Source organism: Ptychodera flava, unplaced genomic scaffold, assembly GCF_041260155.1.
Source record: "Ptychodera flava strain L36383 unplaced genomic scaffold, AS_Pfla_20210202 Scaffold_68__1_contigs__length_638736_pilon, whole genome shotgun sequence".
NCBI classification, from domain to species: domain Eukaryota; kingdom Metazoa; phylum Hemichordata; class Enteropneusta; family Ptychoderidae; genus Ptychodera; species Ptychodera flava.
This window is the reverse complement of record NW_027248390.1, coordinates 175,466-203,323: the sequence shown is the minus strand read 5'-3', so window position 1 is coordinate 203,323 and position 27,858 is coordinate 175,466. Positions and strand designations below refer to the sequence as shown.

Below are 27,858 nucleotides of genomic sequence, written 5' to 3'. Positions count from 1 at the left end.
AGAGTTTGCTAGATGGTCTCACCACAGAAGTTTTCACACGGAGCGCCCTCACACCTATAACTATAAGTACTATGTACGTGCGAACGCTCGAGGGTCAAAGCTAACAATGGGATACCCAAGGGTAGCCTCGTTCCCAAGATATCCCATACAGCATCGAACTCGCCCCATTTAAATTACAATAAAAAATGTTATTGCACACGAAGTTCATTCAGAAACATATTGTTTATTTTAACACATGAACCGGCCTAATCGCCATCTGTGTGACGTAGAACAGGAAGTATAAAAAATCTGAATTACTCCTGTTCTAAGTTATTAACCGGAACTTTTCTCCTGCACTGGTACCACTTATACATGATCAAGCTATAAATATATTATCCCATGGACTTTTTCTCTGTTAAACGCCATCGTACACTCATGTACTTCGCGGACGACGGCGTAAAAACTGAGAAGAATACTTTAGGAATGTATATAATAATGGAAAAATTAAGCTCTGCAAGTTTTTCTGTCGACTGTTAGGACGATAGTTTGATTAAGCCTTCTTTTATTCCATTGAGAATGAGTAACGTGGCAAGATACTCTGGCACAAACGCTGTAGGTTCGAATCATTTCCATATGAAAAGATACCTTACTTGAGGTGCGAACTGACTGTCAGTCGGTCGAGGGGTTGCATTCATTAAGTGATTTTGAAGATTATATTTCTCGTTTTGTGTCAGCCTTTGACTAAATCCGGCAAATGAAAAAAATCGAACATCTCTGTTTTCTAAAAACTTACCGGTTGAGGGCCTCAGCAGTTCACATAAAATGCCAGTATCAAAACCATACGAATGTACTGAAATATTCATCATTAAAACTCACGCCCCGAACCCTACTTATCAGATTGATTAAAAACTTTTATTGTGTACTGTATTGTTATATGTTTGTCTACCAATCATTCCTCATTCAGTTTATTCATTTTCATCCTAATTTGAAGAACTTTTCTTTCCAGGCTCTACGGATGAAGTTAATGTGACATATTGATATTATGATGACATATTCAAGTGTGTATTTTTGCAAATTTTTTTGCCATTTTGGGTTTGAACATCCTAAAATGAGCTATCGATGATTTACACATTCATTAACACATGTGTCACAAATAGTTATTTTATACATAATAAAGCAGAGGTCTATCAGCCGTTAAGTCGGTTGTTTATTGCTTCCATCAAGGTGTTGTCGTAGCCCTTGAGCAACGAGTAATAATACATAGTTCTAGGATTTTACATCTTAATTAATCACACACTTGAAGTGATCACAATCACATGCATGAAATATTACATTCCAAGCGAGGATCAGCAGTTCCCACAAACAGTTGCTCCCATTAGATAGGGACTGTGTACTTTAAATCTTGACTTGTTACATTTGGTTGATATTAAATCAAATTACAGATTATCTCACCAAAGCACATTTGTCTTGTGTTGCAGGAAGAATTCTGAAATACCTGTCACTGAAGAAACCGGAAAGAAGGTATATGTTACTACTGTTATTAAGACAAAGCTGGCAACTTCTTAAGACAAAACTGATGCAGAATCAAAAGGAGTCTATTTATTCTGCCATCATAAGTAAAAGCTTCTGAATCTCTGTTATGCTTGTGGTTAACTGACCATTATCCATTTCCATATAAAAGCATTCAAGGACGCAAAGAAATTGATGTCATCATTGGTCACCTACCAATCACCTCGTCAACTGCCCTAAATAAGCACAGACACTGATTCTCATCAAGTAAAGTAATCCTTTTTAACAATGTTATACCCAAGGGTTTCAGATCTTTTCAATACAGTTCTAAATTTTAGGTGTTGATGTGGAGAAGTGGGAGTAAGGGATATAAAGTTGCAGACGACACTATGGTCACGTGACCGGGCATTTTTCCAAATTTAGTCAAAACTTTCCCTAGGGAAATAACTTTTCAAAAATACTCTCTGACGTCACTTTTGTCGAATCACTGAGGGACTAGACATCAATTTTCTCGTCACATCACGTATTCTGGCGTATCGCGACACGGAATGAGTATGTGGCGTGTTATAACTACAATTATAGGAAAGCTGATTTTAGGAGGCATAAGACATGTTAATGAGTGCACTGATGTGTTTTATGATCTTTTGTTTTCTGCCATCCACGACTGCATGCCTAGGGTCAATGCAAACAAATGTAAATTCCCTCCTTGGTTTGAAAGTGACCTCATATGTTTGCCTCCAGAGGAGGAAGCTGCCTGTCGCAATTATAAGAGGGGCACTGCCTCTTATTGTGAATATCTAAAGCTCGAGGAGAATTCAAACGAGCGCGTAAAATCAATTACAAAGAGTATGATTCAAATGTTGAATATCACATTCAGAACAATATTAAACGTTTTTGGGAACTCGTAAAATCAATATGTAAATCAAAATCCGTCCCAAACTCAGTGCGCTATAACAATCAGTCCGCCATTAAATCAAAAGAAGTTGCAGACTTATTCACTTATTCAATGCTTTCATTTGGTCTGTCTTCAAAAAAGAGGACCAAACCACAGCTGCTCCACCTTTTCTGACGTCACAACTGATGCCTTACGCAATGTTCATATTTCTGTAGACATCATTCTGAAACATCTTAATACATTGGATCCTAACAAAGCCATAGGTCTAGATAACATCTCAGGTATTTTATTAAATCGTTTTGTTAATCAACAAGCTTACCCACTGATTGTCTTATCTAACAAATATATCGAGAAAGGTACATTTCAAAGCTTGTTTAAGCAAGCAAATATTGTACCAATTTTCAAATATGGTAGAAAATGTGATGTCACAAACTATAAACCAGTGTTGCTTCTCTTATAAATAAGTTAAACATTAGATAGAGTGATCTTTGATGATATATTTAACCAAGTTAAACAGTATGTATGTAACTCAAAGCACGGCTTGATTAAGACTCGCTCTACTCAGACCAATCTTGTAACCTATGTTGATTTTCTTGCAAACTGTTTTGACAAGAACGTTCAAGACGATAGCATCTACACTAACTTCTGTTAGGCCTTTGACTCTGTAAACCATGGATTGTTATTTATAAACTAGATCTTTATGGGTTTTCTGGTCAAATTCTACTGTTGTTAAAATCATATTTAAGTAAGCAGCAACAAAGAGTAGTTAACAATTACTTTCTCAGTTTGGCCCAGTATTATCGGTCATATCCACTGTTATTCACTATTTATGTAAATGATTTACCAGGTGTTTGTATAGATTCTGTATGCTGTAATTTTACTATGATATTTTAGAAACCTTTTTAATAGACTACAGAAACTGAAAATTTGGGATTTTTTTACCTAAAATTGACGTTTTTTCAGATAATATTTCTTTTACTTTGAAAAAAAGTTTCGAATGTTTGGTGTTACAAAACGAAACTCTCAAAATTTTACTCAGATTCAAGCTTTTAAATCTCTTTATTTTTCCCTTGTGAGGAGCTCTCTCGAGTATGGTTATGTTTTTTTGACAAAATCAGATACCGAATCACCGAAAAATGTTCAACATTAATCCATAAAATATCTGTGTTTCAAACTGATGTTTCATATCAAGCTGACCAATATAAAGTTCGCTATACTAGTTTAACTTACCGGCTTTGAAGCAACGTCGCTTTGATCTTGATATGATGTTTCTACATAAGTGTGCAACTAGGTTTATACTTACCTGATGTTTTATTAAAGATTTGCTTTAATGCACCGGGTAAAATTATGCGTACCTGTCCTACATTCAGACCACCTAATGCATGGGCAGTTTTGATGAATTGGTTAGCAACAATCATCAATATTTTAGTGATTCGTTTAAGAATAGCATAAGACATGTTTTTTATGGCTGTTCTTGTTGATTTGCTTGCACTTTTGTTATTTTCTGTGTGTATCGTACAGTCTATTTTAGTTTATATTGGCAAATATTTTTGTTTCTTTTTATTTGGTGATGGCTTTCAAGAAGTGTTTTATCTCCCTTTTCTGTTGAGTTTTAAGGAACCTGTAAATGGGATTTGATCCCGTAGGATTTCCGAATAAGTAAATAAATAATAAAAAAAGACTAAAAAAATTAATGTCAATAAATCTTTGCTTGTGATTAATTGACACACTGGTAATTTAGTGCATGGTCGATAAACGCTGACCTTAAAAGCCATCAAATACTGGTCAACTTTAAGCAGCGACATTCATATAATAAGAGTATAGCTACGTTTACTGCATAAGCAGTTAAGGTGGAGCTACATGTTGCCAATATAGTTTTTTTCAAAGGAATTTTTCTTATCTAACATGTCAAGAAAACCCCCTCAGACCATATATTTTCAAAAAGTATAGAATCCAAAGTTTAAAACGGTAGCAATGGTTTACTAGAACGATGATAAAAAATAATTAAAGCAAAACATTTTGACTCTATTTTTAAATGTAATATTTCACTTGCAAGAAGAGTGTATGAAAAAAAAAAACTACTACTTTACTTTCAATTATCTATATTCATTCTAAAATGGAATTGGTTGAAAGACTGACACAGAAAAAGGATTAAACACGATTAGCAAAATTAAAATACCGCTTATTCAAAAAAAACTTTATTGCTAAACAATGTAGTCGTGTTTTTTGTATAGAATTTAAAGAACATAATGTGAAAATTTGACACAGCCACAGTAAAGTTTAATTCCTTGAGAATCTGTTAAATTGCAAGAAAAGAGCAGCCAGGGAATCGGGTGATTGCATATATTTGCATAAATGAACACTTTATCAAGCAATTTATGATTGCTTGCACGCTAAAACGTATATCCAAGCAATATTTTAATCTTTGTTTATCAAATTAATTAAAATTGTATTTAAAATTTGCAAACAAAGTGATTTTTGAGCATAATACACTGTGTTTGGTGCAGCGCCCCCTTAATGCACACCTTTTATGAATCATTAATTCTTGAACTGAACAAGCCAGAACTCAAAGATCGGGATGTCTGAGGTAGGAAGAGCTTGTTCTTCCTAGAGTAGGGTCATGCTTGCTTCAGGTTTACAGACTGGTTAATTGACCGATCAACTTTGTAAGTGTAGTAACAACGAATTGGAATCAAAGAGTCAGTTTCTTGACTGTCACACGTCTCGTGAAGCATCCTGAAAATATAATCAACCTACCTTGATGTTTGTTCCAGTGTTAATACCTGATCCATACGTGATCATTTAAGCACAGTGACTCTGCTTCCTGATCAAAATGGGTCTGTAGCATTTCATTATGTTGATAAACAAAGAAGAATCTGAGCCATCATTAAATTATCTATATGTACTTCAATTTATTAACTTTAAACGACTCAATGGTTAATTTGCAAATTGTTTCATGATGATGCTTTCTTGATTACTATTTATTACAATTAGGACGTACTGGTACCAGTTGTTTCAGAATATTGAGGGAAATGTACAAGGAAAATGTACAAGGAAAATGTCTACGTGACCATTTTTTACTTACATTTGAATTAACTTGCACTATTGCCGATTTTATCAATTTCATATTGAAGTCCAGTGAATATTATATGTGAGTTTAAACACTTCTATGAAGTATTAGTCCCATTGCTACATAAAAAAACACTCTTAAATAGCAATTAATATTATTCATTTCTTCTATTACATTCAGAATCAAGAAGAGCAAATAGGCTATATGACTTTTGCCACCATGGTGTTGGTCACCCTACTGATTATTGTGTTTATATTCATATTCATCAAATCAGGTGAGCAAAATAAAAGATTAACGGGTTACTTGTATCCTTACATAATTACATGCTTATAAAATTTGCTAATTATCCTCTGTTCTATTTAAGTTTAGAGATGAAAATTGAGTAACCAATTACCTATAAATAACTACCCGTACACAATTTCCAGAACAAGGACGTATGGATTAAGATGCATCCCTCTGTGTGGCTATGTGTATGCAAGTGCAGACATCCGTCAAAACAGGGCAGATCATTATTATTTATTCTTTGGCTGTCTAAAGTTTTTTCTGTAATCAGGCCATGTACTAAATACTGAATACACATATTTTGATAAAAAACTTCTACAATTGATAGAACGCAGATCAAATAGTGCTGTAGATTCGATGAGAATGTAATTCTAATCATTCTAATCACAGTGGATTCGTTGATAACCACAGGACCGGTCATATAGGCCATTCTCGTATTCAACAAACTGTGTTTACACTAGACAAAATGCCTGATATACATTCAGTATATTTAAGTGTATTGACGTATATGGAACACTGTAATTTTATACGTAACATATGTCTTTGTTAAGGAACATTTTAATACATTGATATGCGTAGCGTATATCTATGCAGATCAAGAGTATACGTAATGCAGATCTGTTCACATCAAGTGTACACTTGTACTTTTCCTTTTATTAGTATACGTACGTGTATATTTTATATTTGGCACATTTTGCGTTATACTAAACATCAAACTTAAGTAAAGATAGGGGATAGATATTGCAGAAAGCGAATGTATAGAAAATGCAGGGAAGGAGGGCTAGTGAGTTTTTCCAAATGACACTGCATGTAAAAAGTGACTCTTAAAAAGTGTTCTCAAGTAAAAAGTTACCATATCAAATTTCCATGGGCAACAAACAGTTATCCTCCCCTGCGTGTCACAAATGTAACATCAATAATATTTTTTCGACTTAAGTTACTGTGGTTCAGGATTTGACACTACTAATTGCCTCATCCAACCAAATATAAAGACTCTGACATTTGTAGTTACTGATTTATATGCACTTATGACTTAAGAACTTGGCATTCGAAATGTAGCAATTTAGCTACTTGGTCTACAAAGTCAGTGTAAAATTTCAGTTGATCAGTTTGAATGCAAATGAGGTCAATTTAAAAGTTAAAATTGCGAGATGGCCACAGAGGTAAGGGTCTAATATTATTCATGTGGACTATGACACGTGGGGGAGGGTCACTGTTTGTCGCGCATTATAATTGGAAGGCCCTGGGTCACTTTGTTTTTCTTGCAAACACTTTAGAAGGATCACTTTTACATGTAGCATCATTTTGGAAAAACACAGGCTGTCCCCCTGTAATTTCTGTGTTGTCCCTTACCACATTGGGGCACTGTAAAAAAGATGCAGTTGGGAGAGCGAGTGGCGGGTGTGATATATCAAATCATGACCATATATTTAGCTGTTGATGTCTGTCGGATTTATTTTTATCTTTACATTTCAGATTTTTTTCATTAATGAGTGAATTTCTCTATTTTTTGAGTTCCTTATTTCTTCAATCCGCTATTACGCCATTTCATCGATTATAATTAGTCTCCCTATGCTTGGTCTTTCTGAACACTGTTATGAAATGCTGTTCGACACCACCATGCTTATTATGAAGCCACTAGTAATGCACATCTACAAGAAAGCAGAAACCTTCGCAATTTCATTTCAGATTATTTCTGTGACATTCATGTAACGTAATTAGAAGAGTGAAAAAGTCTTCAATAGCCCGCATGGCAAGATGATTGGCATCTGTATAACACTCTCAGGAATAGAGTCGTCCTTACAATTACAGATAAAAAACGTCGTCACTACATGTGTTTCTCTGCAGAGAATTCAAATAATTCTTCATTCGCTTGGCGCTCGTTATTAAGCTTCTGTCTCATGGAAGCTCACATCCTCAGAGTACCCGTATCACACGTACGGATGCTACACTCTTTACAATCTTTGGGCAATTACGGGCGTCTTTAGCTCTTGATAAATACCACCATCGCTTTAATTGTGAATCTGACTTTGCAATAATAAAGCACGGGTATCATCAATTTACTGCTTATCAGTATAGTTGCCAGGTTACGGCAAACTTGTGCATATCCATACGCATTAAGTTAAAATTGTCAATCGCTTCACCCATTGAACAACCTAACAGTAGGACTAGTACACATGGGTGTGGTGGCAAGCATTATGTGTGAACCCCAGGTTAAAGTTTATAAGTTCTCGCAATGAATTTTAGGGCCGAGTTCCGTTTGCAATATTGATAACTATATTTCCGAAGTTCGCATCAGGGTAGGGTTAAAATAAAATTCGTCAGTTGCAGATACACCACCTATGATTGATTTGGCACCATTCGTGAATATTTGTCATCGAATATTTGAAATTGATAATCGCCAAGAGCAACATAACAACAATAGCGAATGCACATAGTCAGCCTTTAGGGTATCGAGGAGTATTTTAATAACCTTGACAGTGGGATGGTCTAATTAAAAACTAGAGCTGTTACGCTTATCTACAAATTTAAAAGTATGACAAGTTTGCAAAATCGATATTGGTGAGCTTATATGTCACATTACGATTAGAGTTGGTGATGGTGATGGGAACACGAGTTTCATAGTACTAAACACCTGTTTGCGCATAAAATAACCCTAAGGTCGATGCACATTGCAGATGAATGATGACATTGGATGTGGTTTGTGTCAAATATTTTTTCCTCTTCATTAAAGAGGCACTCCCACTTGGTTACATTTTTAAAACATATTTTTTAATGCCAACGGTCGATATTTGGACTGCGCACGGATCGCGAGATATCGATAAAACATGTCAATTAACATGCCGCAGTTTCACGATCGTTTCTGATTATGACCCGAAGTCACCCGAGGGTTTGTTGTTGTGCTGATGGACGATATTCTAGGGAGTCCAAAAACGTTCGAATGACGCAATTAATTTACCTCCCACTGTGATGACTTTAAATACAGCATTATGCCTTTACCTCAGGTAATTTATTCTTATATTTCTCCATAGATTTTGTCGCTTTCATTATTCTCAATCAGTTGTATTATAAATTTAATCAATACCATATAAAACATTCAGTTTTTACCTGTAAAGTATTAGCCACCTGTGATGACTACATTTTGTCGTCTGCCACACAGTTACGCGTGGTTCGATACATAGTGGCGCCGCGTGGTGTGTGTCTATGCATACCACGCGGCGGCCACTATGTTTCAACGCACATAACTGTGCAAGTCATCTATGCGCATTCTTGAGGAATCAGCAAAATTTGTTTTTAGGTTTTTTTTTCGCCAAGTCAGTAAGACTCACCTTTCTCCGACGGGTCATGACCGATTACTGACGCGTAGCACTGTGGCGTACAGCAGCGTCACCGAGACTCGTACTCCATAGCTTAGATGACAATGGCCCCAGTGCCGAACGTTCGATTTTGGGAAGCTGAATTTATGTGGGCCATCGAAATTCAAACTTTTATTTTTTAGGACATGTTTTTATCGATATCTCGCGATCCACTCGCAGTCGCCACGTCAAAAATCGACCATTGGCATGTGCCGCTTTAACTGCTTTCTCGACAAATGACTTAAAAACCTTGGTAAAAGACGTATACTTTGTTATTACACGACTTCACAACTATCAGAGCAAAGTTTATCAATTTAAGGATATACTGCCGTGATACACTGCCATGCATGGTTAAACGATGATACATTGGTGATAGGTGATTATTAATCAACTAAATATTTGATGGTATTCATAAGTTGTAATGTCAAAGTCTTGCGCGAGCGGAAACTAATATTATCTTAAAAGTCCAAATTTATTTTGACGATGCTTGTAATATTAACCTATCTAAATACCTACACCATTTGTACTTTCGTTAAAGGGTTTGACGCAGCTCGAAAGAAAAGGAAGCCAATTAATTCAAGCAGAGTTGCCGCAGTGGTTTAATTGAGATCTTTGATGAACTTGAAGTAAGCGATAAAAGGAGAGCAAAGTCTTACTTGAAAGGTAAAGGCTTCCGGGAGGGATGGGTAGAAGAAGCTAGAGATAGCGATGGCCTTGCTAGCTTGATAATAAAACGTTACGAAGGGGCTGAAGAATGCTGGGATACAATGGAACAAATGCTGGAGTATATACCAGAAAGGATCTCAAGAGTCATCCTGAATTCCGTAAGTAGTTTTTACCACCAAACAACAGGGAGGAGACGATGGCATACGAAGGTCAGGCGAAGGTGCTGGTTCACATTAACTGCAAAAAATGGCAACGTAATTTGGAATGTGAGAGACAGACCTTCTTTCAGTCCTGGATTCGATGTGGCAGGAAACCTCGTTGTTATACATACCCTTAGGTACTATATTCCAGGAGGCAACACCACAAGCGTCATCAAAAAGGGACTCAATGTAGTTGTGATTCGAGACCACTTGAAACAAAAGAATCCAGATTAGACAGCGTTGAATTTTTTAAATTAGAAAATCAAACTGTTAGGAAATTACACTTTCTTTATTACTATTTTAAACTCACATTTGGTATACCAATGTCAGGTTATTGTATTAGCTGAAGTTGGTGGCGTCTGTATGTATGTATGTATGTATGTATGTATGTATGTATGTATGTATGTATGTATGTATGTATGTATGTATGTATGTATGTATGTATGTATGTATGTATGTATGTATGTATGTATGTATGTATGTATGTATGTATGTATGTATGTATGTATGTATGTATGTATGTATGTATGTATGTATGTATGTATGTATGTATGTATGTATGTATGTATGTATGTAAATATGTATGTATGTATGTATGTAAATATGTATTTATGTACGTATAGTATGTCCGTCAACATCAACAACTCGCGAACCGCTGCACTTTCCATCTTGGTATTTGATGTGTTAATGTCTCCTGGGCTATAGATAGGATTTTGTTCAAATGAAGTTTGCATTGCTAAATTATGCAAATGAGCTGAAAATGTGAAAATGGTCAAGAATTTATAACTCAAGAACCGCTGTTTTGATTGCTCTGTAAATTTGTGTGTAAGCAACGTAGTTGAACCTTATACAGTTTCATGAATATCGTGAAGATATCTTGAATTTTGTATTTTTTCTGAATATTTCGGTTATTTTTCTCACTTGAAGTAAAAATATTCTTCTCTGAAACCGCCAGCCCAGTTGCTCTCAAATTTGGGTCGAATGTTTGCAAGGGTGTTACCGTTCCAATTTGTTGAAATTACGACAAAATTGGAAAAATTACTGTTTTGGACAATTTTTGTCATTTTTGGTCAGATAATCTTAAAGAATATTTTCTTTTTAAAGCCCCTGGACAGACAGCTTTAACATTTGGGGTACAGATGTCAAGATGTACAGATGTACAGATATGTGGAAGTTGTACTGAAATATACAAACTTGTATTTTTAAGGACACTTTGTCATTTTTGGTCAAGAAAACTTGTTCTCACAATTACTTGTCTGATAGCTTTGTAATTGGGTACAAAAGTCCCGAGGGATGTAATTAGATAAATGTTCTGCTCAAAGTGTTGGAAGATCCCCAAATTTTTATATTTAAGATATTTTTTTCAGTTTATGACCTTAATTGACCTACACCAACCCAGGATATGTTGTGAGACAGTTTCGAAGGTTATGAACATAGTTTTATCATGTTTAGTGTCATTTTTTAGTAAACTTTGATCCAGAAAACATAGCTGGGGTAAATCTTTTCATTATGATCAATTTTTGCAACTTTCCCATGTAAGACACAAAATAACTGATGAGAAATGTGGATCCAGGATAATTCCAGATGTCGTAATCACCCCCACACTGAAAGGCATTTCACTATCTGTAACTAATTTAAGTGCTGTTTACATTCGAATGATAGCAATCATAGCATTAATTAAAAAATCCCTAAGGTTGTAAATAAATTTTCTGCCAGCGGGCCTTATGTAAACATCGTCAACCAAGGGGTGGAACATTTTATATTCAGGAGGGCTTTGGGATGAGGTAGCATTACTTTTTACCAGATCCCTTGTACATTTTTTCTCACTCTTTATTTTTTCGCCCACTCTTCCAACTTTTCTTTTTGTCAAGCCTTCTCTGGCTAATATTTTGTTGACATTTCCTTAGGTATGTAGGATCTGCTTGTCCCATTGCTATAGAAGTTGATTGCATGTTCCTAAAGATGACCTCAGTACCGAAGTTGCAGACCTTATTTGCTTTTGTCATTCTCGTTTTTCTGGTTTAAGTATTTCTTGAATGGACCAATTCAAACCGAATGTGAGCACACTGTCCTTGACGGTAATTTTTCATTTTCTTTTCTTCTGCGAGAGGCCCTATTTCAGAACATTACATCACTAAGCAGTACAGTGGTAAGATAGTTCTAGTTGTCTGCAGTTGTAATATATAGGTTATTCGTTGCTATACACAAAGGAATTTCAAAAATGAAAAATGTATTTGTTTTATGTACTAGATGAAAACAATAGAATTGGTAAGAAATCAATTGTTGTTGTCGTCGAAATCTCGACTTGCTTCTGATCATCTGTGCAGTGAATCGTAAACGACATCATAACAGAAGATGTAGTGGATTCATGATTTCGTAAATGTAGAAGTCCTGATTAATTTACCAATATATATAATATTAGAATTATCATTATCTGCATATCCAAAACAGGACTTACTTATAACTTGCGGCGTAACGCCGAAATCCGACGAGGTGATTTGCAGTAACATTCTTGATTGTTTACTTTGCAATTTAACAATAAATCAACACTATTAGAATTTAATGATTAATTGATAAATGTAAAGTTGATTTATTCTTTGCCGACAACTGCACATTTCTCGTTCTTGTCAGAGATTTAAGAATGCGTGTATAATATATCGCATCATGTTACATAAAAGCTAACAATCACATTTGCTAGGAGACAATTACTTAACCCGAGTGGGTTTATTTTACATTTCGAACATCTCTAACATGGTACCCAATAAATATATGTGTGAAGTATTAACCGGGCTCAGTATTCAGGCTCTAAAGACAAATCATATGTCGATATTGTTATAATGTCACCATATTAAATCAATCGGTTGCACACAGTATAGTTAAGTCGCTGCAATCAATTCCTTCTTTTTGGTATTTCATCTCTTTTGAAGTTTTGTTATGTTTTCATTTGTTGATAATTTAGTGCTCTGCTTGTCCATAATTAAACAGTAGTCTTGTTACAGTTACTTAAATGTGATATTGAACAATAATTAATTGATAAATATAGTGTAAATTCATTCTTTGCAACTACTGCACATTTTTCTTTAGTGTCAATGATTTAAGGATGCGTGTATAGTATACCGCATCATGTTTTAACAAAAGCCTAACGACGGAATTTGCTGGAAGAAAATTTGCTATGACAAAGTACTTTTTACATTTCGAACAGTGTTAACTGGAACCGAATATAAAAATTGTTTGAATTATTAACCAGGCTCAGTACTCAAGTTCTGAAGACAAGTTATATGTCAATATTGTTATACTTTCACCATATTATGTCAATCGGTTACACACAGTATAGTGAAGTCACTGCTGTTAGAATTCCTTCTTTGTGGTATTTCGTCTCTTTTAAAGTTTTGTTATGTTTTTATTTGTTAATATTATAGTATTTCGTTTGTCCATTATTGAAAAGTAGTGCTGTTAGAGTTATTTAAATTAGTTTCATTGAGTTCATACTTCATACAATTTGCCTAAACATAGCTGTCTCTTTTGAAAATTAACATCAGCATGTAGCCAAAAAGTAGATCTTGCTTTTTCTTTATGACAACATCAGTTTATAATGTAAATTTAGCAGTCTACACATATATCTGGAACCCTTGGCAAAAATCAGATATGGAATCGTTTCAAATCACAATGGTTTTTTCAACTCAATAGATGTTTGAGCACTTTTAATGATTTGGTTTGGAACAATTACTATATTGATATTTTAAGTTATTCATTGAAGACTGACATTAGACATGCTATATTTTGATGGCTGTTATTGTAGTTATGTTTGCTTTGTTTTATTTTCTGTGTGTATCCTACACTTGATTTTAGCTTTGTACATTAGGAAAAGACTCCATGAACTTGCGTGGTACCTGAAACCCGTGTCCTTGGCTGACCAACTCGGGTGAAAAACAGAAGACTTTTAATCCCCAAGGTGTTAATGTTCCAGTGGTACGTTTATCTTATCTAATTGGTCTTATGATAGGAACGTCAGGTCTGTGACGACCCACTCAATACCACGGGCACACACATATGCTTGACAGGAAAAAATGAACTCCCCATTTTCAACGTCAAGTTATCTATTTTTTTTTAATTCAGACTCTATACTAAGTTTTAGGAATATGGTGAAACAAAATATCGTTCTTTGTTTATTTTCATTCAGCTTCCTATTTTCGGACGCTTCATTTCAGTAACGCATATTGATCATATGCAAATATGACCAAAACAGCATGCAATGTTCCTTCAACATGTACTGCTTATTCATGCACAAGCTACCAACGGCAAACATGTGCTAGTTTTGTTAGTCCCCACGGACACCGTCCGGGGGGACTTATAGGTTTGGTCATGTCCGTCCGTGTGTGCGTGCGTGCGTGCGTCCGTGCGTGCGTCCGTCCGTTCACGCAGATATCTCAGAGATGCCTGAAGCGATTTCATTCAAACTTGGTACAAGGATTACTTCATATGTCATACAGATGCACTTCGATTTGTTTTGTGATACGATTCAATATGGCTGCCAGGCGGCCATTTTATTACGATTTTTTCATGTACAGAGCCATAATTCAGGCATGTTTCAACTGATTTTATTCAAAGTTGGTACAAGGACATTGACCAATGTCATAGATATGCACGTCAATTATTTTTTGTGATACGATCCAATATGGCCGCCGTGCGGCCATTTTGTTACGATTTTTTCATGTACAGAGCCATTACTCAGGCATGTTTCAACAGATTTTATTCAAAGTTGGTAAAAGGACATTGACCAATGTCACAGCTATACACATCAATTTGTTTTGTGATACGATCCAATATGGCCGCTGTGCGGCCATTTTGTTACGATTTTTTCATGTACAGAGCCATAATTCAGGCATAACTCAACCGATTCTATTCAAACTTGGTACAAAGACGTTGACCTATGATTGATTTGTTTTGTGATATGATCCAATATTATGATTTTTTCATATCCTGAACTACAACTCAGACATGTATCAAGCGAATTTATTCAAAAGTATTTTTATCACAGACCTAATGAAGAGGACTCTATCCTCTCTGAGGACCTGTAATCAAAGTACCCATTAACAAGTGGGGACTATGTCATCAACGATGACTTGTTCTTCTAAGCGCTGTGGTGCCCTATCCTGTGATATTTCCGATAAATCACATAAGTTGCTAGCCAGAAACCCTGTTTGATTTATCGACGCACACAGTGGTGACCCCGTTCGAGTTCCGATATCCGAAATCACTTTGATTACTTTTGATTGCCCTCCAATTCAAGATAAGGGCTTGTGAGATTTCAAAACCATTATTCATCGACGATTGATATGTGAAAAGGCTATGAATCCACGATGTTTAGCTCTGGTACAGAAAAAAATCGAGAACTTCCTGTGTACGTTGTACATGCATTGTACGGGAGAGTGGCGACCACAGGCATTCGACTCAATGCAAGCAAATCTTTACTGCCATACAACGAGTGCATCAGTGACGGTTTGCTTGCATTTAGGCGAATGCCTGTGGTGGCGACCGCCATGCGTGTTTGATTTCTATCGACGCTGAGGTCAGAACTCTGGTACGTAGGATCGTTTGTCATCTTTTCGCGGCCACTTAAAGCACAATTGAAATTACGAGACTGCTTATTTCCAAAATAAAATAAATTGTTTATGCTTCAAAGGCTTTGGAATTTACCAGAACTTGGTAGTGATGAGTGCATGAGTAGCATCGCACTCACGTGACCCAGACTTGAATGTCGGTCGTTACTAAGTATTAGTTATAGAAAGGGCTACTCTTGGTACTAAATTTCGTGTTTTGTACACATCATCGCAACTCACTTCAATTTTTAGAGGGATATCAATTCAGTTCTGAAAATAAAATCCTTATTTATTATTTATTCATAAACATGATGATTTGCCTGACCAACTTGATAAATATGTACAATAATAACTGGAATTTAATTCCCCTTGACATTTTACAAGAGGTTCACATGTCTCAAGTCCCTTTCACAATTCAACGTTGTGATGTACTGAGTGTGTAGAAGTATTTTTCCGCCGTGCTTTGTATCTCTGGTGATTTCCTTCGGTAAAAAGTTCTTGGTGGTACATCTTCACATGGAATTGTTTTAGGAAGGTTTTCTTATTCATATATGTTTTTGTTAATTTTGTTCAAACTTCTTTAGGGATGTGTTTACTTGTGGATTGTAAAATCCTTCTTTGTGATTGTAATGTTCATGTATTATAGATAAAGGATTCTGCCAAATATTGTATATAAGATTTAAGATCCGTTTATTGTTGGAAGTCAGGGACTTTCCAGAACTCATTATTGTTACAAATGTATATTTAGACTGTGACTACACCATATAGCCACATATGTGGTTCTCAATTACAACCTTTCTGCCAAGAAATGTAGCAACGCATGTATGATATTGTAGCCATGTGATGATCTTGAAAGTAGTTCCGGCAGTGCTAATGTGTTGTTTACACTACAAGATAATCTGTTTGCAAATGTTGACATACAAAGTAATCCTCTGATAACCAAGTAGGGAAGTGGGGTATTCCCAAGTTAATGGAGCTTTCCCGTAATGAAATACTGTTCTTTACCTTTTGTTTGGTGCTGGTTTTTTCTGTGTTGTTTAACAATTCTCTTTAGATCTTTTGAAGAACCTGTAAATGGGACTTGATCCCGTAGAATAAATAATAATAAATAAATAAATAAATAAATAAATAATGAAGCCTCTTGATGTCATGCGTCAGGAAAGTGTATTAATTTCTATGAAATGCAAAAAAAAAAGGACCAAAAGCTGCAAGCAGCGCTGATGGGGCCCAAGCGGTTGCCATGATTGAGCGTACTTGCACTGATGATACTATGTGGAAAATTTGGGCTTGAACTGTCCTTTTGGTTTTTGTAAAGAAGAATTTGAATATCATCTCGTGTTTTTGTAGGTTGTTGTGAAAAACAATATGGCCTCAAAATCATATGACCGATCTAAATGTGTCAGCACATTTGATAGTACCGATACTAAGGATGATAAGAGTAAAATATAAGTTCAAATCGTGCGTTGGTGCAGGTAAAGCAGATTTACAAACTAAAAATTCTTATGTTTTGGAAATCCACTATGGCCGCCAAACACCGTGACCTTTCCATATACCTTTCGCTGACTTTAAAGTACAAACACTGACGATGATACAAGCAAAATTACAGTTCAAATGGTGTGTTTGTTCTGGAGAAGAAGATTTGTAAAGAATAGTTTTGAATTTTTTGAAAAACTAATATGGCTGCAAAACTATATTACCAATCCGATGTCCTACACAAACTCGAAAGTGCTCTCACTTCGAATGATATGAGTAAAATCTCAGTTAAAAACTGTGTTGATTCTTGAGAAGAAGATTAATTTTAAAGATTTAAATGGTACTTTTGGAAATCCAATATGGCCGCAGAACCACGTGATCGTCCTTATGCCTTTCGCAATCTTGAAAGTCCTCGCACCAAGGATTATATGAGAAAAAATTCAGTTCAAAATGTGTATTCGTTCTGGGGGAGAAGATTTTTGGGTATTATTCGCTGGTAATCATAGGTTTTTTGTAAAACCAATATGGCCACCAAACTGTGCAAGCAATAGAAATGTTTTTCACAAGCTTGTAAGTACTCACACTGAGGATGTGACAATTTAACTTTCAAATAAAATGTTCGGTTGGTTCCGCAGAAAATTATAAAAATTATATTGGAATTTTTTAAAATCCGATATAGCTACCAAGCCAAGGTGACTGACAAAAATTTCTTTCACATATTTAAAAGTGCTCACACTGAGAATGATACATTTAAAATTTTAGTTGAACAAGTGATTTGGTTTTGGAGATGAGATTTTAATGTTTAAATTGGAACTTTTGATAATCCAATATGGCGGTCAAGGTCACGTGACCGCTCAATATTGCATTTGCCATTCATAACACAAGAGATCATGCATGCACTCTGGGACTAATATACAACAGGGATCGGAAAAGCCTTTGTTTTTCGTGCTCACCTTGTGACATCCCTTTCTTAGCGTGATTTCGAAGAGCACCCGAGAGTTCGCATCTAGAGCAGATCATCGGGTCACAATTTGTTTACAAGTGAATTGTTGTGTCTGTGTGTTCTACGTCGGTCATCATTTTTTACGACAAAAAAGATAATTAGATCTCATTTTGTTCAGTTTTTCACCAAGTGATATATTTCATACGCTATCAGTAGCTGATTGCACATGGAAGGTTCCAGGAAAGTAATCATACATCAAACTGTAGCTGTGTAAAAGTACAGCAAATTAGAACAAACCATTCAATCTCCTTGACGTTCGTGTATACATTTTGTACAACAAATACGATCAAAGAGATCATAAAATATGTTATTGCAACACGAATAACAGTGTCAAGTGGGATTAGATATATCAGTTTTTGCGTATTTTCGAAAACAAGGTGTCTAAAATGAAAAATTTAGGTCGTTCGAAATATGTATCCAAACACTTCATGACCATCCACAATGCCCCTTCCAAATCTACCTGCATATAGAATTCCAGCTTTAATATCAAATTTTAAATTTCGAGCGCGTAAACAAAATATTTATGAATGGGTGGATGATAGTCAATATTATATATTAATTAACTCACTAAAATTCTATGCTGGTCATGTTTTGGACTGTAAATAGGCCAAGAATAATCTACAGATCTGATGACATTTCAATAGGTGTACGATCTAGTAAGAATAATTGCTGAAATTCCCTAAATATGTCGACAGAGATATAATATTTATGCGCCTTTCGGTATTTTTGTTTTTGCGTCACTTTATACAAACAAATTGTTTGTCACTCTCCAATATACATGCAAAACTATTGGGTTTTCAAACCAGTGTTAGGAAACTTTGCAATTTATTTCTAGAAACTTCTAAAATATTGATCCTGTGAAGATCATTGACACAACACACTGCATTATGTATTTGTGTAAACTGAAAGTGATTAAAAAACAAAATAAAAGTGTAAAAAGTAATGGCGCAAACTATCTACCGCTCGATATTTGAAATTGAAAATGGTCGCTATGCATGTGTTATTTGTATGGGTAAATTCCTGGTATTCACAACACTAAGCCTGTAAAAACTTTATTTACTCCATAAGCTGTGAAACGCATTCCCGATAGACGCATTGTACCTTGAAAGGAGACGTTTTTGAAACGTTATAGTGCTTTGTAGTACATTAGGTTGCCTAATTTATTTCACTTGTCTTCAAGTTTTACAGTTCAAGCTAACAACAATTTAGAAATACTACGACTCCTTCAAAAACTCGAAGGTTCAGCGGTTTGTTCCAGTGGCAATGAGATGTGAATTACAATGATGGCAGGATTCAACCCCAGTTTGAGAGGTATTCATCGGAATGGAAAATTACAATCTGAATTAGAATTCGCTGTCAAGTGTAACTCCATGATTAATGTGGATTCACTCTTTGATCTCCAGCACATCATCAAAGCTTGTAATAGGGTGGCCAAGCCATTTTTTTCTCTTGTTTATACACACAGTTTAAATGGATTTTTAGCAAGAATGGGGTAAAAGAAGAAAAATAAAAAAAAAATTATGCAAATAGCTGTATCCAATCAAAAGTTATGAAGTTTTAAAGCAAAAAAAAATGCCATTTTTTCGCGGACAATTTTCGGCAAATTTTAAAATTATTTCAATGAATGCCGATTCCTTCAAGTTTGGCAACCCATAATTTTTTATCTACTTCACATGGAATCATTAAACTATGTGTCTTGTGCACAGATTTACCCAATATTACGGAAAAATCAAGATTTGACTGATGCACAGTCTTGGATTTTGAAACTGTGGGTGTTGAAAATTGAAAATATTTTGTCTGACTTAGTCAAATTGCGGCGGCACCGTACCATCGAAAAATGGATGGATTTTTATGTTTTTATGAATTTTGAATTCACATAACTTAAAAACTAGAGCTCACAATACAATGAAATTTTGTCACAATGTTATTTAATAACACTCAATTCTAACAAATCAATTTAAACTGCCAATTGTCTTTTAATGCAGTTCATTTTCAGCCATGAAATTGTAAGAAATAGCTGTCCCTAACTTCAGCCTCAGGCAGGCTGTCAATGGTGTGTCAGTGTGACTGCCTTCCGCCGCCATCTTGAGTCACACTGTACTGAGGTCTATGAATGAACATGATTTTGTTTTTATGATTCGTACTTGTGCTCGTGGACAGTTTTTCGTCATATTTCACAGAAATGTTGGAATGATGTTTAAAAAGAGCATGCTACAAGTTTTATGGCAAAATATGTATCTAAATGGGAAAATCTACACCGAATTCACCGTACTCACTTTACCTCGTGTTTGCTGCTAAAATTCCCAGAATATAACAAAAACTCACCACTACATGTAAATGGGATGGTCTGCCACTTCATGGCCAAGTTTCACAGTTCTATGACAGCGTGCACAGGGCCCGAAAGCAGTTCCGTTGCGAAATAGGTATTGACTGGATTCAGAAGTGCGTGCCATGAGCGGCGACCGCTCGAGCGCTGTGGCCGGTCAGTACAAAGTGGCATTTTTGGAGAGGAAAAACACTATTTTTCTATCGTTTTTTCTTCAGTTTTTTAATGAAACCTGCCTCATACATCGATTTTAATTGGAAATATCCATTTTTTCAGTAACTGAGCTACTTATTTTCAGAAAAAATGGCGTTTAAAATTTCACGAAAATCAAATTTCACTTTCAGTGTGCGTGAGTTGCGTATAATGTCGCAACATTTTAGCTTAACTTTGGCCACCCTACTTGTAAAATGTTTCAGAAGAACGCGAGGGTGTTAATGAGACTTCAACCTCCCCTACAGTAGGTATGTCAAATTTAATGACCTGTTTTTGTTTACTTCAGTGCAGAAGATCTTTAACTCTTTTCCTGCCAAGTCCATATGTCACCATCAGGTCAAGTCGGTTAAAACCAGTGAAGCTCAACATGTCCCATAGGGTGTATTTTAACAAAGACTTGGAGATTTGAAGGTCCCTGACGACAGAGATACTGTAAACATGATCTTTTACAGACTAAAGCTGGTATAACATACCAAGCTAAGTGGGTGAAAATACATATCGTTTGGGTTCAATACCACTTTTTACTGACTTGGCAGATGGGGGAGTGATACTGCTGGCAGGTAAAGGGTTAAACAAAACCTGAAAGAGTCTTTATATGCCATATGGTCATGACATCTTCATATAAAAAATAAGCCGGCGCATAATAAGGAGTCACTCAAAATGCCTTTCAAGAACTCAGTATTCCTTTTGCGTCTTTAGCCTTCTTTCATAGTGAGTGCTTGATGGTAAGTTGTGTGGCGCCTTGTTTGCAAACGTACTATCGAAAGCTGTCTTTGACCAAACAGGAATATAAGAGCACAGAGCAATTATGATGTTTATCGTTATTATGATTATCATCAAAACTATCATCATCTCTGTAAAATCAATGCAATCATAATCGTCTTGAATCTGATGAAAACTTTCCACACGAAAACGTGTGTTTTCTGTGTTATCTTTGACTGTGTATATTATATTTGATTATGCAATAATATTATAAATTACAGATCATCCACTTTTTTCGGCTTTAATATGCATTTATCAAAATATATGGAATGAAGCACATCGATACTATTTGTTAAAATCAAGTGTACTTCCCTTTCGCAGGATCCTCTACAAGACAATGCAGATGTTGAATCCACCAAGTTTGGCATGCACCAGAACGACTTTGATTCCGCCCTGCATATAGTCAAAGATGAACCATCGATAGAAATTGTGGGTTTACATAACCACCTTGAAGCAAGTATTGAAACTGTCGATCTCTTTAAGCGAGTATAGTTTCTGCTTACACTTTGGAGATTGGCCATAAGTATATGATTGATAAATTATAAATTCACTTGTAAATTCTTGTCGTATTATGATTTGCCAGGAGCAAGTTTATATCAGAAATTATACCATACCAGTATATAAATTTCGCAAATACTGTGATCTGATTGGTCGAGACGTTCAAAAAACCGTGCTTTATTTGAAATATAACAGGACCGAACTCTCAGTTAGAGAAAAATCTCTTTTTGATTTTTCACACCGTAATTTCAATTTAATATTAATATTTAATAGCAATAAACCATCTAAGCAATGGATATACCTCTCGATTGTGATCAGTCCACTTAACCTCCAAGAGTTTAATTTAAAAAGAATGGTTGACAAGCATGAAATGAAAGTATTATTTGTGATTATGAAACTAGAAAAGTAAGCAAAAGGACTGCTATATGTCGTAGACTTTGTTAAATTTCTAGTGGTACAACATCGCTGGTTGTGGTTTATTGCCTAAAGGAACACATTTTTAAAATCGATCCTTCTCCAATCAAAAAATTCCCTAAAATGTAACGTTTTACGAATTAAATGATAAAGCATTGTTGTTCCAGTTATTTATTTATAAAGTGACTATATTCTACACGCGCTTTGCAATTCTCCTTTCACCCTAGATGAACGCAACATTATCCAGCCCACACATCTTTGTGAGTTTTATCATTCCATGATCGTCTAAGGTAGCCGATCAACATCTCATATTTTAGGTCGATGAAATCAAAAGTCAAATGTTCATTTTCTTTGTACGTACTCTTGGAAATTTGAATACCCCTGTAATGGCACCAATTTACTCATATTACATTTATCAATACACCTATTTTATCTTCAGGTCTTTTATCAACGTCTATCGCGAGTGAAGTAACTCGTGGTGACTTATCTCGGTGGTAAAGTCGAAAGATTATAAAACTGTATAGCTCATTCTGACATTCAGAGTGTTTCATCATTTGTGAGCCACATCGTTCGTATGCCCTTGACCTTTGTCTTGTGTAAGTGAAACAAAGATGTCAATATGGCCTATAGTAATGATTCATGCATTGAAAGGGCAGGCCCCAGTCTTTACTATTAACAACTATATGATTACAACGAAATCATAATCACCACATTAGGTCACAGGTGCCTGGAATTGCCAGTGTAGTATACATATGTATACTACACAATGTATTCTCTCAATGTGTACTACACTGGCAATTCCATGCACCTGTGCATCAGGTAGCGTCCATTTCAGAAGTGTCACAGTTTCTATGTTTCCATTTTCAGGGCATCTCTTGAACACATCATGGATTGGGTTGATAAAGGTTGTGAAATGAGATTTGATATTCATTATCTCAACATGGGTGAGGGACTTGGGTTGAACTACAGAAGACACATAGAAGTGAGTATATTCTCATATTTTAGGCAGATACATATTTTTTGGTAAATACCATCGCAGGGAGTGACCCTATGAACGAGGAGAGATTTTTGTGTCTGCAATGTGAATTAATGAATAGCTACATCAAGTTGAACAGAAAGTTTCAATCACAGTCTTTAACACGATTAGACCTAGTTTTGGACAATTGCATTTGCTCATTTTTTAAAATCATAATTTCCGTTAACTATTGACCCAAATTTTACCTTCCATCTTATAAACTCTATTCGGAATTTGCGATGTTGTGCAAATGCCCGTGTGAAAATAAATGCATTAAAGTATCTGATTCACTATTGTTCTAAACACATGACTAATATTAAAATTTTCATCAAAATATGTGAACTTCAGTGTATTTTCTTGGTCACTGAAATATTAGTACTAATCTCATCTTGGTGTTTGCCGCAAGACCAAATCAAGTTTTTCTATCGAATAACAAAGCAGCCAGTCAGGGTAATGTCAGCTATGTCCTGATTACATTCAGCGATTCTTAAGTCTCACACTGACGAAAAAGAGAAGGACATTCCCAAAATGTCCTGACCCAAATGTCACCAACACAATATATTTTGTATTGTTTCACAATAACATTTACACGAAAAATGAAACGGTCTACATAAGAATGAATCTGATAGTAGTGCTAAACATTAACCGATGTGGTTTAGTTGTTTTGTTCGATAAAAACAATATTGCCATTTTTGACATCATTTTATAAAATTTAAGGTGTCAACAATTTGATTTCATTGGACTATTTTTATCATTTCTCTCATCTAGTTTCGATCGTATTACAGGTAAAAGAGTCACCTATTTAGGCGACGAAATGTGAGAATGATTTACTTGTATCATTTCATTTCGTTTTACAGGTTGAAGATAGCCAACTGAAGCCAAAGGATTTTGTGAGTTCAATAGCAGACATAGTTTAAGCTAAAGATATCTGTCTCATCCTGGAACAAGGCATGTCCGTCATTGGTAACACTGGAATACTGGTCATCAAGGTCGTCGGAGTCAAAACAAATGAAATAAAAAGTAAGGTGAAAATGGAGTTGCAAAAATTTGTGTACAGGTTCTCTAGTTTTATAATGGAAAAAAAATCATTTTCCATATAACACGATCGGAACCAATTTGGTTCCGATTGTTCAAATTTATCAAAAGAGTTAGGTGGCCTATAGCTAACAATTACAAACTACCCATACAAACTAGTGACTTGCAGAAAAAGAAAAGTTGAGTGAGCTTAAATTTGCTGATTAAACCATGATTGCTACAATATGCTGTTCTCCCAAATTAGTTCAAATTGTGTTACATTGTTTCAGTTCAAAACGATTTGCGTCATGCATTTTAGCATTAGGAAGCATGAACAAGGTTTATAAAATAGTCAGTTTCAAGATTTAGCCATTCGTAACGTTGTTGATTTTAAAATAATTTATGAACCGTTTTTGACACAACTATATCTTTCGCGATGTGTCATACATGTTAGCAAACACCATTGTTCATCTATTGACCTTCCTATGTGTATTGACTTTTTCTATCAACAAGCTTGAAATGACATAACATCGATTTTTTTCAGTTTTATAGTCATAGACGGGTCGATGGCCGAAGTAATCAGACCCACTCTGTATGAAGCATACTATTATATCCAACTGATCGAACCAACTCAGGTAATACTGTCATAATTGCAGTTTATTAACACTGTACGGAAGTCAAATTTGTGTAGCTTTACGTGGGTGGGCACAGTTGACGAAGTATCACCTTTATACCATACTTGTCATGTTACCTAGGACAACATGGTAAAAACGTGGTCCTCTGTCGTATTTGCCGTGGTGGATAAAGAATATGGCAAACTTGACTTTTCGCACAGTATTTCCTCTGCAGAATACTGTCATGTCACATTCCTCAAAATGTAAGTTTTCATTGACGATAAGAACAGCGGGAATAGAGTTCTGTATGTCACTTTTCTCAACAGTTTAGTTTTTACTTGCAATAGAAATACCAGGAAGAGAGTTCAGCTCAAGGCTGAGTATTATTTATTCACCCAAAACGTGATGGCTATACTTTACCCATACCGTGAGAATTTCCAAACGTGCTTCAGTTTATAGACGGACCAGCTGGCCATGCCTTGACTTGTTAAACTGCGACCCACTTTTCCTGTCAATCATTTCCTCTGCGTTAAGTTACAACATTAAAAATTAAAATTTAAAATCAGTCAGTGCCTGATAAACAGTCTAAAGCATGGCTAGATATTCATACACAAACGTGAATTCCAATGTAACTTTCCAACCAATGTTATCCTTATTCCAGAATCCCCATTCTATATTCAAATCAACTCTCTGATAATCTTCTGATATAATTCAGTGTATTACAACTGCATGCATATCTGCTATAATAGATGCAAATTTGTTTATATCTTGAAGTAACAAAGTTCTTATACTCTCCTGACAGTGCAAAAAGGAAGGCAGGAAGTTTGATGTGGTCGGACCAATCCGAGAGAGCACAGACTTTCTTGCAGAAGGCCACTATTTACCATACCCTCATGAAGGGTGTGGTCTTGCAATAAGGGATGTCGGTGCATATTGCAGTACAATGTCATCCAATTATAACATGAGGGTATGTACATACACTGCATTTATATTAAAATTATGAGACACGTCACTATTCATAATGTGGAAGGGATTAAAAGGTTTGTATCTGATGAGAATAACACACACACTATTCTCAAAGGGGATACCTATATGTAAGAGCAAATATTGGGGAAATCATGGAAATAAGATGTTAGAAAAAATTACTATGATAATTTCCTTTCGAAAGTAAAACGATTATAAAATGCTTTCTTACGGCGTGAAACACCTACTGGAATATATTATGTTATATGCAATACGATCGGAACTAATTCGGGATAGTGAACTGATGCCGGTTTAATCTGCATATGTAAACTCATTTGCTTTTCTATTTTAGCAGCTCACTTGTTTTTATGAGTAATTTGTAATATTGCAGCTTTCAGCTATAAGGCATGCAACACCTTTGAGAAATTTGAAAAATACAAAGATCCAGTTCTCCAAATTAGTTCCAATCGTGTTACATAACACACGATTCGAATTATTTTGAAATAGAAACGACTGACACTGTATCTATGTTGTAATATTTATAGCAAAAACCGGCTGAGGTACTTGTAGAAGGAAGCACGTGGAGGATTATTCGTCACGCAGAAACGTTTGATGATCTACTAAAGCCTTACCTCGGTCTGCCATCTTTGGGTGTTTACAAGGAATACATCGATACAACTGAAGTCCATCTGGGAACGATGCATCCTTGGTTGACATGGATGCACTAGAGAGGGCGCTGTTCATCTTGCCGGATGGAAGTAAATGAAAGTGATTCATAGTTTTGTGACCGTGAACTCATAGCACATCCGCTACTTTTCGCAATGGCGTTATTTCTGTCTGTATGTGAATCCCGTCTGGCCTATTTGTGCCAAATTTACTTTTTATATCAGGGATGACCTCCGAATGCCCAGTAGTCGTTCTTGTCACAAGGACATTTTGACAGAATAGCGAAGAACCTAACATGTATGTTTTGCTCACCTTCAGCGATAAATTTACAAACAGCTTCTTGAATTATTTTGCAGCGAGTTTACTTTGAAGAATGAATTATTTGCATTCACACTTTTTTAATGATACACAAAACCTCTTTACTCAAGTATGTCATACTGTAGAGCGCAAATAAACTGAACTTTTGCCAGCACGCTCGATTTGGTTTGGATTGATCATAGCCATAGAGAGTTTAAATACCTTTAGTAAACTTAAAGTTTGTTTGTGTGTATTTTGAAAGTTGACCATGACATTCGCTTATACATATTCCCGTATAATGTTATGTAGAGAAGGCTATCGCTGCATTCATGCTGTGACATTTATGGAGTAGCATATTTTGTACTCCTGTTTGAAAAGGCATCTTCAAGACTATACAGTTTACGAAATTCATGAAAAGCAGTATTGTCAGAAGGTTCGGAAGATTTTTCGGATTTGACAACGCCAACAATAATGTGAAACTTCTGTTCCATTACAAATAAGCGTTCAAGAGCGAACGGGAAATCAAAAAGATATGATATCAACTCAAGTGCTCAAGATTCACCCTTGATGCATTGTATTTGTGGTCTAGATGAAATGTTCATTTGTAGGTCTAATTGTGCGTCTTTGTTTTCACAGTTACATTGTACAGTGTGTATTCTGATTTAGAGTTGGCAGAGTTTTAAAAACACCTTGCCACTGGAAACAACAATATTGCAGTTAACAACTTGAAAATAATTAAAAATGTGAATACAGTGTCAATAGTTTTGTGAATGACGTGTTTGCTTTTCTAAATAAATGTCTTACGGACCAGGAAATATTTAACCCAGAATGGATGCTTATTGGACCAGTTTGATGTTATATCAGAACATGAAACAACCGCCTGGAGTCTCTTCCACTAAAAAAGCTTTGTAAGCTTATACGCTTGTATATCAATTAAAAGTAACTAGCCCTGAATCACCTACTGACAAGAAGTAAGTGTGAATACTCGAAATCAATCAAATGGATTTGATGCAGTGATGTAATTATTCTGCAGATTCTGCTTG

At 35.5% G+C, this 27,858-nt stretch overlaps 1 pseudogene; it reads left to right on the top strand.

The window, feature by feature from the left end:
* Positions 1-17,583: 17,583 nt before the first annotated feature.
* Positions 17,584-26,990, top strand: LOC139128766 (uncharacterized; annotated as a pseudogene).
* The last annotated feature ends 868 nt before the right edge of the window (positions 26,991-27,858 follow it).